Genomic DNA, 13710 nt, shown 5'->3' on the forward strand with positions numbered 1-13710 from the left:
AAGTCAAAAGGCCTTTGACTTATCTTTTCTGTCAGCAAGACAACATCTGAGTGGCTGACATCTCAAGTTCCCATTAGTCTCTGTCCTAGCTTGATTCTTCAACATCTGAGGAAAGATTCTCCTTTACGTCTTATTTTTGAATGGCCAGAGAAATGTCACATCAAGTTGAACAGGCCATTCAACTTGATAAATTTTTTAAAATTCATATACCCAGTTGTTTCCCCAGAGCACAATATATGTCCAGAACAGCCATTCCTTTGACACCCTCCCCCCCTCAACTGTTGATTTTATTTTGGGTAGATTTTACCTTGTCTTTGTCACTGACCTTGAAAAGGATACCTTGACAGGTTTCAATAACTTTGAATCTCCTGAAGAAAGAATAATGTCTCACCATGCTAAGATTTGAACATTTATACCCCCTCAAATTCATATGTTCAATTCCTGCTGGCCCCTCTCAGGTGAGTGGCAAGGGGTTGGAGAAGCCATTAGGTCATGAAGGCAATATCTTCAGGAATGGGATTGTAATAGCCCGTTTTCACTATCCACACTTGAGTCTGGGTAATACGTAATGACAAAGGGCTTATTCGGCTCACAGTTTCATAGACATCAAGTCCAAGCAGCATGGTGCCAGCACTGGGAAGTGTCTCGTGGCATCGAGGATCATAGTGAGGGAGAGAACACACAGGGGGACAGAAAGCCAGAGAGAAGTAGAGGACAGTCCTGTTCTTTTGTAACAATCTACTCTTGTAAGAACTACCACAGTCCCTTCCAAGGGCAGTTGCTCTCAAGGACCTAATTACCTCCTATGAGATTTTACCTTAGATTTGCAGTACCTTCCAACATCACCATACCTTCAAACACCATATCCTAACCATGTCAACGCCTTTAGAAACAAGGTCCCTTTCTACCAGGTGAGAGAACAATGAGTGTGAATCACCAGACCACAAATCTGCTGGTGCTTTGATCTGTGATTTCCCGGACTCCAAAATGGTGGTAAATAAATGCACATTGTTCATGGGATCTCGTTACAGCAACCTAATAAGACTGAGATATCCCTCCCTTTTAGGAAGGCCCATAGTCTTCACTTCTTTGTAGGTCAGAATGTCAACCATTGCTTTATCAGGAAAAAGTAAAATACTGCCTTACCAGATACCTTGCTACAGGCTTATTTTAAAGACTGCTTTGATAATTATTTTTGTGGATTATCAGTAGTGAGGGAAGGCTCTGAGAGCTGTCAACAAAGTGTCAAGTAGGATGACTGAACAGCACATGTATTTCCTTGTGACCTTTACTTAATTGTGCATTTGAACAACTCTACTTTCTCAAGAGAAGGTAAAGAGGAAAAATGTTTTTCAGGAAGAGGAAACATCTTTATCTACTACAAATATTTACTGAGCACTACTACAGCATTCCAAATCTCTCTTAAGATAGTTGGAATATTTTAAATGTTTCTCAGCAAATTATATATATATATATATATATATATATATATATATATATATATCACTCATTCTTTTTTAGAATGTTCATGTCCTTACAAAAGCCTATTTAAGGTATGTCCTCATATTTCAGTTAGCTATTGTTACCTAATATCCTACTTCAAGACTTAGTGCTTTAAAAGAATTATTTTACTGTCTTCTGTGACTCTTTCTCTCTTTCTTTGGTTGTGATATTGAAGCTTGAATTCAAGGCCTCAAGCTTATGAGGCTGGTGTTTTACCAGTTGAGTCATACCTCCAGCCGTTTTTCATGACTTTGATAAATTGACTCAATCTTGAGTTTCTGCTCCACATGGTATCAGCTGGGGCTACTGTGTCTGGGGGCTCCACTGGTCTTCCAAGTTCAGAATCCTCACTCAACATGGCTAGCAGGTGGTGCTGGCAGTAGGCTGGGAGCTCAGATAGCGCTGCCCACAAGAATGTCTCAGTTCTCTTTCATGTGTCCTCTCCACTGGGTTTAAGTTCCTTACTGCATGGCACCTGGGTTTCAAGAAGTGTCCCAAAGGCACAAGCCATAATGTACAAGCACTTATTAAGCTTGTGCGTCTACCATGATTGCTAATGTTCCAGCGGCCCAAACTACCTCATGGCCAAGCTCAGAGTGAGTGCTGACCACAAAGGATGTGGGTGCTATTGACTTTATTCACTGTATTTTGCCAAAGTGACAGTCAGCAACGTTCACAAAACTCCTAAATTAGAGAGACCTTAGAGACTTTATAGATAGGTTTCCTTGTTCCTGTAGAGAAAGACTCAGAGAAATGGACTTGCTTACCTCAAGTGGCAACTGGGAAGTGGGTTGTTCATGGAAAGAACTATTTGGAGCCAAACCCTGTGCAAGTACCATACATCCTTGCCTTGGTCAGGGCCAGCCTCTGTCCTCATCTAAATGATCCTCATGCTCACTCTGAATGATCCTACTGCCTGATGCCACACTTTAATCATGACACTTCCCTCCTTCCCTGTTGCTAATTAAGTGTGCAATGACTATATTAAAATGAGCTTCAGCTTCTAATTTACTACACAGTGGTTATATTTTAATGTATACTTTATGGCCCATCGGAGTCCCTCAATAATCAATGTGTATGCCTGTAATCCTGCCTGGTTTATAATACTTAGAAAGAGGTTGGTTTTTTTCAATTTTAAACAATTATAAGGAACCTTTGCCTTTATAAAATATTTTTGGTCACATCGACTAGTGACATGAAGCCTAGTCATTTGTCCGGAGTATAATCTCTAATTACAGTGCTGCTCCTAAGGGGAAATGTGATTGCTTTTCAGTGGTCTACTTTATGACTTGGTCCCCAGGAATATGCTGCTCTACAATGCAAAGCAGGTTGAGACTGCCTCCCTGGACCTTCTAACGGACTTGGTAGCACCAGGGTTTGTAAAGTGGTCCTAATCTTTTTGTTGACATGTGGAGTCTGAGCTTGGAAACAACCACAGATTTCCCTGGACTTGGGTAGGATTGAGTGAATAGGCAAAGTAGTAAATGAAAAGCTTCTATGGTTCTCTCCACTGTCGTCCTGTCGGTCAGGCCCTGTCTGTTTGTTGTTCAATGTGGTCCACTTTCGTTCTCCCCTACCAGAGACCGTATGGCAGTCATGGACGTGATGAAGAGGGCCTGCAGATGTGCTGTGGGCTGTGCCATGGCAGCACAGCATACAGGAGGTGTTGAGGGCTTCTTGGTGGAAATGATGCTTCAGCTGGGAACTGATAGGAGAGCTAATCAGACAGAAAGGTTTGCAGAACCTTCTAAGAACAGAAAATGGGATATGCAGGTGCTAGGAAGAGAGAGAGAACATGAACACCGAGGAATCAGAGTAAATGCTGTCTTGTTTGAGTGATCAGTCTCTGTGTGTTGAGATAGGGGAGAGTGAGGAGCCCAAGAAGCAGCCCTGAGACCACAGGTATAAGCAGGGACCATGTCACAAAGATTCATATTTGCCCTTAAAGGAGTTTGGGCTTCTCCTTCTAGGGTGGGACAGCATTGAAGAGGGTGGTGACATGGACAGGTTTCTACTTGAACAACAATCCCCCTGGATGTTGTTTGGAGGATGAATTGGAGTTGGGTAAAACTAAAGTTGGGAATCTCGCAGAGAGATTTGGTGACCTGGCCAGCAGAGGGCAGTGGGTGGATGTGAGAGATATTTAGGCTACAGAATCAATAGCATTCTTGGAGGTGTTTATGGGACTGCCAACTTAAGAGACCCAAAGAATCTTAGGCGCAGGGCGAAGTGCTTCGGAGAGAAATTTGGGGCTGAAGTGTTGAGTCGCCATCATGGAGATGGATTGTGGAAACTAGAAGAGGATGAGATTGTCCAGGAAGATATTAGCAGAGGAGCAGAGAGAAACCCACTGACACCGTTTCTCAGGCCCTCGGAACAGGTACCTTCATTGCTTTGCTGAGGGGTAACGTGTACTGATTTCCTTTTCACATGTGTGTGCCAAGGACAGGCACTGTGTTGGTCAGCTTTCCATGACTGTGACAAAATACCTGGGGTCAGCTGACCAAAGAGTTTATTTTGGCTCAGAGTTTCAGTCCATTGTTTGATTACTTTGCTTTGGGCCTATGGTGGCACAGAATGGCAGAACTACATGTCAGGGGAAGCTTGTTTACCTCATAGCATCCTATAAAAAACAAAAAGAGAAGAGTAGGAACTGGTATCTCAATAACCATCCCTCAAGAGTAGGTCAGACAGAGAGACATCCCCAGTGACCTAACTTCCTTCCCTTCTTAAAGGACCTACCATCAACCAGTAACATCACAGGCTGGGGTCCAAACCTTCAGCATATGAGAGGCGGGGGGGGGATATTTAAGACCTAAACCATCATAAGCACTGAATTTAGTAGGATATTTTCAATGTAAAACTTCCTAACCAAGGGTTATAGCAAGAGGGCCAGATTCAGTTATCTGCTCTGTGCCTCATGGCCATTCTAATCTTCTTGGCATTGTCATTCCTCATCTAATTCTCCAGTTCCCTTCCTGGTTCTCACTTTCCACCTGGCCCAAGATTAGGCTTATGACTAAAAAACAAATCTCTGGAAAGGAGAAGAAATGAAGATAGACCCATGGTCATTCAGTGTTGAATACTAGATAGGAAATATTGCTGGAGTCCAGAAGCCAGAGTTTCTCAGGATCTCATTTGGGTCTTTCTAACTTCAGCATATTTTCCTCATCTGTAGGTCTGGCTGTAGCACACCAGTTCCCAAAAGATAGGCTGGAAGAATGGAAAGACTTGGAAAAAATTATATTAAGTGAAGTAAGCCAGTCCCAAAGAAACAGGTTCCATGGTTTCCCTTACTTGCAATAACTAGTATATGTCTGAGACAAGAAGAAAGGGTCAGATGAGTTGATGTTAGGCAAAATGAACCCCAAGATAAGGATTCAAATGGTGTTCTTTCTTGCTATTGTTTCGAACATTTTTATAAGGTGATTTTTTTTGTTGTTTTGTATGTCCCTCCCCCATAGTATAACCCCTGTTTTCCCTGTATTTGATGCTGGTATAATTTGGGGAGGGGAAGGGAAAAAACAAATTGTTCAAATAGGGATACAGGTAGACCCATTGCAACAATGAGATGTACAAGATGCTATGTCGGAAAACAAACTTTTGGCAGAGGAGGGGGGAGATGGGAGAGCAGGGATGGGAAGGGGAAACAAAGGAGGAGGTAACAATGTTTGATAAGAAATGTGCTTATTACCTTGCTCATGTAATTGTAACCCCTCTGTATGGTATTTTTACAATAAAAAACTTATTAATAATAATAAAAAAATTTAAAAGATAAGATGGAAGAAGATCTATGGTCCTTCTCACACCTGATCTCCTTTCACAACACTTGTCTGTGAGAACAAATTCTCCCACATTGAAGAGCCTTCTGCTCTTCACCCCACAACTCTTTCCTGGGGGTTAGGTTCTAAAATCAGTGTGCAAGGTAAAATTAGTGCAAGGAATGAGCCTTGGAGATTCATTGTCCACACACACACAGGTAGGTTAAACTGTAACCCGGTTGTACAACTGTTTGAAAATAGCAATACGTATTGGTGAAGGCATGGGAACTTTGGAATTATGAGGACAGTGGAATCTCTGTCTGATCTACTCTTGGGACAGAACTGCTCATACTTTTAAACCACTGTTTCCTACTCTCGCTGCCTCTTCCTCCCCTCAATCCCTTCCTCTGTAGGTGTCTGCAGGTAGAATCCTATGGATGTCATGCAGAGGGTATGGGATGCTCTCAGCATTATTTCACAAGGCAGTTTGGCTTCTCCCTGTTACGAACTTTCTAATTCTAAATTTAGTGTATTTTGGCTTATCCTTATAGAACCAATAAACCCATGACAAATTCAAGGCTGTCAAAGTGAAATTCAGTTTTTAATTTCTAGAGAGACAGAAGGGGTGCAGGCTACTTTAAAGCACAACCCTTTCTTTTTCTTTTTTTTTCTTCATGTAAAAAATTTTTTTTTGTCTTTACTTTTTGATTATGGGGCCTAAACTCAGGGCCTGGGCTCTGAGCCTGAGCTCTTTTGCTCAAGGCTAGTGCTCCACCACTTTGAGCCACAGCATCACTTCCCCTCTCTGGTGATTACTTGGAGATAAGAGTCCCACAGACTTTATTATTATTCCCATTTTGATGATGTAGAAATAGAAGCACTGAGAGGTTCAGTAACTTGTCCAAGGTCACAAGGTTAGTCAATGACAGAGGCAGGATTCAGGCCTAGAAAGTAAAAGATCAAACACTGTGCTTCCATTCCTTGAGTTCTTCTGCCTGTTCCTGGCAAGTACATGTGAAAAGGAAATCAGTACACATTACCCCTCAGCAAAGCAGTGAAGGCACCTGCTTCAGAGGGACTGAGAAACAGTATCAGTGGGTTTCTCTCCCCCCCTCTGCTATTACCCTCTTGGACCATCTCATCCTCTTCTTGTTTCCAGTCCTTTTTCCATGATGATGACTTACCCTGTGTCTCATTTGTCTTTTTTTATGGGAACAATTGAATCTCTACTTTTGTTTGGTTTATCAACAACTTCAAGTACTATGCTATACATACTTTCGGCACTGAGCGTTGTGCCTTGAATAAAATAGGAACCCAATGAATGTTTGTTGGGTGATGAAATGACAAAACCTAAAATGTAGATCTTGGCAAGTTATATGATTTTCTATGTGTGTTTCAGGCTTACAAAAATACCCCTTCTCAACTCTCAAGAATGTTGCCAATTACAGCCTACAAAACATGGAGTGCCAGGCATGGTGGTACACACATAACTATAATTCCAATGCTTGGAGGGCCAGGCAGAAGGATTGGAATTTTTAAATTTTATTTATTTACCTTATTTAAAAAGTTAATTGTAAAGTTGATGTACAGAGAGGTTACAGCTACATAAATTAGGTAATGAGTACATTTCTCTTTGAACGGTGTTGCTTATCATTTTCTCCCAGTTTTTTTTTCTCTTATTCAACAGTTTTCCCCCTCTTGACCTCCCTCCCTACCATGCTGACTTTCCAACATAGTGTATAATGAGTGCTGAATTGGTTCATCTCCTGTCCCAAACAGTGAGATAGGATTGTGATTTTAGGGGCAGCCTGTGTTCCATGGAGAAATCCTGTCTCAAAACTAAACAAAGCTCCACTTGAATATGATTTGATTCTTTTTTTATTATGAAAATACTGTACAGAGGGGTTACAATTACATGGGCAAGATAATGAGTACATTTCTTATCAAGCATTGTAGCCTTCTCCTATGTTTCCCCTTCCCATCCCATCCTCCCTCCCCTCCCCCCCTCCTCCACCTAAACCTCCTCCCCTACCACCACCAAAGTTGTAAAGTTCGTTATTGTTGCAATGGGTCCACCTGTATCCCTATTTAAACAATTTGTTTTTGCCCTTCCCCTCCACAAATTATAACAGCATCAAATACAGTGAAAGCAGGGGTTATACCGTGGGGGAGGGACATACACAGCAACCAAGAAATAATCTTTTTTTTTTTATAAATTTTTTGGGTCCGGTCATGGGGCCTGAACTCTGGGCCTGGGCGCTGTCCCTCAGCTCTTCAGCTCAAGGTGAGCACTCTACCACTTGAGCCACAGCGCCACTTCCGGCTTTTTTCTTTTTGCTTATGTGGTGCTGAGGAATCGAACCCAGGGCCTCATGCATGCAAGGCAAGCGCTCTACCACTAAGCCACCTTCCCAGCCCCCAAGAAATAATCTTATAATTGTGTTAGAAACAATCGCGTGAAAGAAAAAAAACATTCTTTAAGATGTGGTTGGAGTAGATATTTTGCTCATTATAGTGCTGGAAACACTTAAGACACACATGAAGAAGCTGACTGCGATCTCATATATAATCCAGGATCTAAATTTCTTGACTTCTAGACCCACAGTTTTCCCCTTCACACTTACCTCAGCCTAATTTAATCTAATACAGGTTCTTGCCCACATCTGGTTTTATTCATTAAGGACATCAGGATGTTTTATTGTGTATAGTTATAAATAGCAGTACTGGAAGGATTAGGGTGGACCATGGTGGGGGTAGGATCATGTTATTCACACATCAGACTGTCAGTCTGAAAGAGGATAATACCATATACTTCCTCATGGAAACCGGTTATTCAATACTATCTTCATCCAGGGAGGCAAAACAAATGGGGAAATTGGACTATTTGAAAGACACCAGAAACTACTGGAAACCTTTTAGAGGCACAAAAAGACATGGAGGAGTCTTGTCATGGGGTGATTCTCAGGATGCAAATCAGGTAACTTTCTTTTTTATTTTTAGAGGGAAAAATTTAAAAAAAAGAAATACTTGCTCTAGAGGATGTGAAAATTCAAATCGAAGCCAGAATTCGAGGTGGCAGGCCTTGTTTGGAAACTCCTTTTGTTTGTAATGTAGGGTTTTCTCCTTTATGAAGCAGATGCTTATACAAGCATTAGCAGTGTTGTCAATAAGACTGTAACATTTGCTTTCCATCCCTTTGTTGCTCAGGGAACATGTTGGGTTTCGGCACATTTAGCTTTGCCATTTACTTCACAAATCGCAGCTGTGGAGTGCTACAACGAAGTTGATTTTATTGAGAATAAAAATGGAAGAGAGAAAGATCTCCTAACAACCTTTCCAGTAATCATAGGCTTGCAATACTTGTGTGTGTGTGTGTGTGTGTGTGTGTTTTCCAAACAAGTTGGTCTCAGTACAATGATGCTTCAATAAGTATCTTCCTGCAAATTTAATTCAAAAGGGGAGGCTTTGTTGTTATTAAACACAATGGCAGTTTGTACATCTCCACATCATTACATTGCTTCTCATTATGGTAATTCATTTGCTTCTGCTTTGTATGGATATCAAATAAAAATCACTCTGACTCTTGGCAAGTGACTGCCATTATGGAGACTCTCTGGGAGCCCAGCTAAGCGGTGCTTGGTGTCATAGCAAACACAATTAGCAAAATGGCATCCAGAGCGGCTTTATGGAGTTGCCCTGTGGTGAGTCTCTGCGTTTTCTATTTAGTGGGGCTGTAGGTTACTAGGTTTTGCTGTGTGCCTTCTCTAGTCTCTTCTCTGTACCATTTTCTATTCAAGTGGAACAGCATGAGGACTTTGTATGAATTTCCTCTTTCCTTTTTTCTTTTGGACTTTTCCTCAGCACTTGCTGAGTTTAGAGAGCCCAGAGTTATTGGATCCTTGTAGGAGCCTATATTTTTCAAAAGAGGGTCAAAGACAATGTCTACAGTGTCCATTTTGAGATCATGTGAGGTTTCTTCCCCCTTTTTATTTTTATTTTATGTACTAAGGCTTGAACGCAGGTCCTAGGCATTGTCCCTGAGCTGCTTTTGCTCAAAGCTAGTGCTTTGCCACAGCTCCATTTCCAGATTTTTTGGTAGTTTATTGGAGATAACAATCTCATGTACTTTCTGCCCTGGCTGTCTTTGAACTATGGTCCTCAGACCTCAGCCTCTTTAATAGCCAGGATTACAGGTGTGAACCACCAGCACCCAACTTTCCTCTTCTTTATGTGTCAATAATTAGAGAGAATTGTGTTTTGTGAAGGTTAAAAAATCTTACATAATGATTTAAATAGAGTATTATTTATTCCCTCTATATTAAAAAGAAAGCATTTTATACCATCTGTAGTGGAAGAATTTGAAGAAATAAGTTGCTTTTTGCAAGGAATAGGACCTTCAGCCAATAATGGATTAGAGTTAATGGAGCCTCTTCAAATATAAGACCAAGGTAGAGTTTTTGGCTGAGCCATGGGGAAAAAGAGTATCTAGGTTTTGTTGGATGGTTCTTTTATGTACAAGCACAGGGTCATGTTGGTGTTTGACATTTACAAATTATCATTAATTTTCACCATTCTGAAGACCTTTCTGATGCCTTGAGGCAGAAGTGATTACTCTGCCCTCCAGGCCAAGCCACTGTGGCAAATGCTGTTGATTCTCTTCCAGACATCCATCTAAGTTACTATTTCCTCCACCTCCTCCTCTTCTTCCTTTTTTTTTCTGCTTTCCTCCTGATAACAGGATCTGTAGTCATGTGTTCTGGGAATTAGTCTAGCCTGGCCCCAAGAAGTGGGTCATCATTGGTTTAAGTTAATCAGGAAATCAAAATTCCCCTTTCAAGGGCTTATTTTTGGCATGAGCTTGTTATACAACCCTGGCCAGTGTGGCTTGAGGGGACAATCTGCAAGGTGAATCCTGGAACAGTGTCCTCTCTTACTGAAAGGAACACATGCTAAGGGAAACTGGCCCTTTCCCTATACTGTGTGGCAGAAATCTTACAGCAGTCACCCATGGAGATTAGTTAACACGTTGAGATTGGCTTAGGGGAAAGATGAAAATAATGTAGACCTTTGATGTGTTGTTGAGCTCTGAATTAACATACCCTGTAACCTCTCCACCTCTGAATTCCTTTTAGGTAAGATAATTTATCATTATTTAAGGTATACTTAGGGCTTTCTCTAATTTGTAGCTCAAAACACCACAACTGATACATGGCTGTTCTGTTTTGGACCTTTATGAATGATCTTACTGGAATGTTCTATAATAATTATCAACTTTAAAAATCTCTTAGTGACTTTGAGGGTAGGTCTCATTTACTTCATAATCCCTGGCAACTACCATGGAGCCTGTTATGCATAATCACTACCCAAATTGTTTGTTTTGAACACTCTATCTAAGGAATGCTCATTGTCAGGTAATCCAGATTTGTTGGCTGAACTTCTCCAGATTTTAAAACCAATCTTTAGAGAAGGAAGAAAGAAGTCATTCAGAAATTCTCCCTCACCTAAATGCAGAAGTCTGTGCCGTCTTGTAATGTGCCTCAGTGTTTCTCTAGCTGAGCTGTAGCAGTAGTGTTTGCCTTTTGCACTTTCTTTCAGAAAATACCTTCCTGAAAAACTGTTCAGCAATGGAAGGTATTGCGCGTATGTGTGTGTGCTACTCGTTACGGGGCTTAAATTTAGGACCTTGAATCTCCCTTATCTTGTTTTGATCATGTCTTGTGCTCTACCACTTGAGCCATACCCCTAGTCTAGCTTTTTAAAATAGTTAATTGGAGATATGGTCTCCCCCCCACACACCCCGCACCCTACATGGGCTGGCTTCAAACTGAGATTCTCAGATCTCAGCCTTCTGAGTAGATAGGAGTCCAGGTGAAAGGCACCAGTAGTACCTTACTAAATGTAGGGTATTCTTTGTTTGTTTGTTTGTTTTTGTAGGTCATGAGGACCTGAACTCTGGGCCTGGGCGCTGTCCCTCAGCTCCTTAGCTCAAGGCTAGTGTTTATACCACTTGAGGCACAGCACCACTTCTGGCTTTTCTGCTTATGTGATACTGAGGAATCGAACCCAGGGCCCCATGCATGTAAGGCAAGCACTCTACCATTGAGACACCTTCCCAGCCCCACTAAAGTTTTGTGAATATATTTTAGCTACATTTCAGTCAATACCTAAAGGAATCACATATTTTATTTCCTAGTGAAGAACCAACACGGGATGGGAAGATGGCTCAGTGGTAGAGTGCTTGCCTTGCATGCATGAGGCCCTGGGTTCGATTCCTCAGCACCACATAAGAAAAAAGAAAAAAAAGCCGGAAGTGGTGCTGTGGCTCAAGAGGTAGAGCGTTAGCCTTGAGCTGAAGAGCTGAGGGACAGTGCCCAGGCCCAGAGTTCAGGCCCCACAACCAGACCCCCCCCCAATAAAAAGAAGAACCAACGCTTGAGATTGCGATAGAGAGCTAGAGAGAAGAGAGAGAGAGAGAGAGCTAGAGAGAGAATGAGAGCAAAAGTCCCAGTGAGACAGCAAGAATAAGAGAAGGAGAGAGAAAGAGAGAGAGAGAGAAAGAGGGTGGGAAAGACCCATAGAAAGACCCCAGAGACTGACAGAGAAAGAGAGAAATTTGAAAGTGTTCTCTGGTTTACTAGGAATCCTAAAATCTATATATGTATAGACAGTAAGCTAATTTCTATACAAAACTCAAGTTCAAGTTACTTCCCCTTCTGAGTTTGTATTTACTTTTATGGATATACGGAAAGCAAGTAGATGAGCTATCATAAAATTGACTTTTACAAACTTTCTGAGTTAACAGTCAGAGGCTGTCTACACATTCAATTCAGTTTGCTGTTTTTGTAACCACAGCTTGAGACAACTTTTAGCTTACAGTGCATATTTTTAGTGGAAAGCATGTTTTACTATCATGATTGGTCTTAGGATGTTCTTCCGGAAGTCTCTCTAGGCATAGCACATCTACATCCAAGGAGAAAGTGTGATGTGGAAACCTCATCCATCGCAGGCTTTGCGCTTCCTTCTACTCTAGGCTGGTGTCAGCATCTAGCTTACCTCTTCAGACTTCTTTAACACTTAAACAAATCGCATGTTCTTTAAGTTTGATTTTGTGTTTCATACATAATGATTGTACATTTATGGGATACAGTGTGAGTTTTGATCCATGTGAACATTATATAATAATCAAACCAGTGCATTTACCATACCTAGCACCACACCAGAGATGTGACCCTTTCTGCCGAGGGTCACTTGGATATTTGTAGCATCATTTGTGGACCATACAAAATAATCAATACCAGCAGATAAGCCAAGGGCAGCTGACAGTGAACATACATGCACCAACATGCACCAAGTGATTTCATAAACTTTTTACAGCCCACAGACCTACACCGAAGTTTCACACCCTGATTACACCTTGCGGGGTAAATATTTATCATTTATCTGTGCAAAGAATGATTATTCCTTCTTGATATGTATAATACACTATTGTGGATTTTAGTCACCTTATTTTGTTATCAAACTCTAGAATTTATTGTACCTTCCTAACAATAATTTTGTACCTATTTATAACCAAGCTCTCTCTATACCTTTTACCCTTCCCAGCCTCTGGTAACTGCTATCCCATTTGCCATTTCTGTAAGGTCAACTGTTTTAGATTCTACAACTGAGTAAGACCATGTGGTAGTTGTCTTTTGGTCCCTGGCTTATTCCACTTATAATATTCCAGGTTCACTGAGGATGACACAAAATGTTACGTTTTTATCCTTACTGCTGGTTGAATAGTTTTCTATATTTTATATTTCTATATTCTATATGGCCAGGGTCTTGATTGTTGTTTTTGTTTTTACTTTTGGCTACTTAAAAATTATATATATGTATATATTTTATCTTTATCTACTTCTTGAGATTAAAATACCTTTCCTAAACTAGGCACTGTAATCCTAGCTGAGATATGAAGATTGAGGTTTCAAAGCCAACCTAGGAAAAAAAAGTCCATGAGACTCTTTTCTCCAATTAACTAGAAGAAAACTATAAGTGGAACTGTGGCTTAAAGTAGTAGAGCACCAGCCTTAACAAAAAATTCAGGTATACTGCCAAGTTTCTGAGTTCAAGCCCCATGACCAACAAAAAAGTAACCTTTCCTGCAGTAGCCTTGGTTTCTTGCTTCCCACCTCTCCCATTCAGAGATGCTAGCAGGCTTAAGTTGAAGGCAAGCTTGCCTACTGTACCTATTCCTCATGGTAGAGTTGGTGCACTGGAGTTTTCTCTCATGCCTCCTTGCAACTCCTTTTCCTTCCCCTTCCTTAGGTCCAACTCACACTTGAACTCCCCAGGTGTTATGCCTAGTGTTTTGCACCTGTTTCTCTAGAAGGTGTGATAGGGGCATGGAGTGTCCTTTCTTGAAGGGCCATGTAGATTGCAAAACCCCAGCAAGGGGTGAGAGGGT

The sequence above is a fragment of the Dipodomys ordii genome, unplaced genomic scaffold, assembly GCF_000151885.1.
Source record: "Dipodomys ordii isolate 6190 unplaced genomic scaffold, Dord_2.0 Scaffold83, whole genome shotgun sequence".
NCBI lineage: Eukaryota > Metazoa > Chordata > Mammalia > Rodentia > Heteromyidae > Dipodomys > Dipodomys ordii.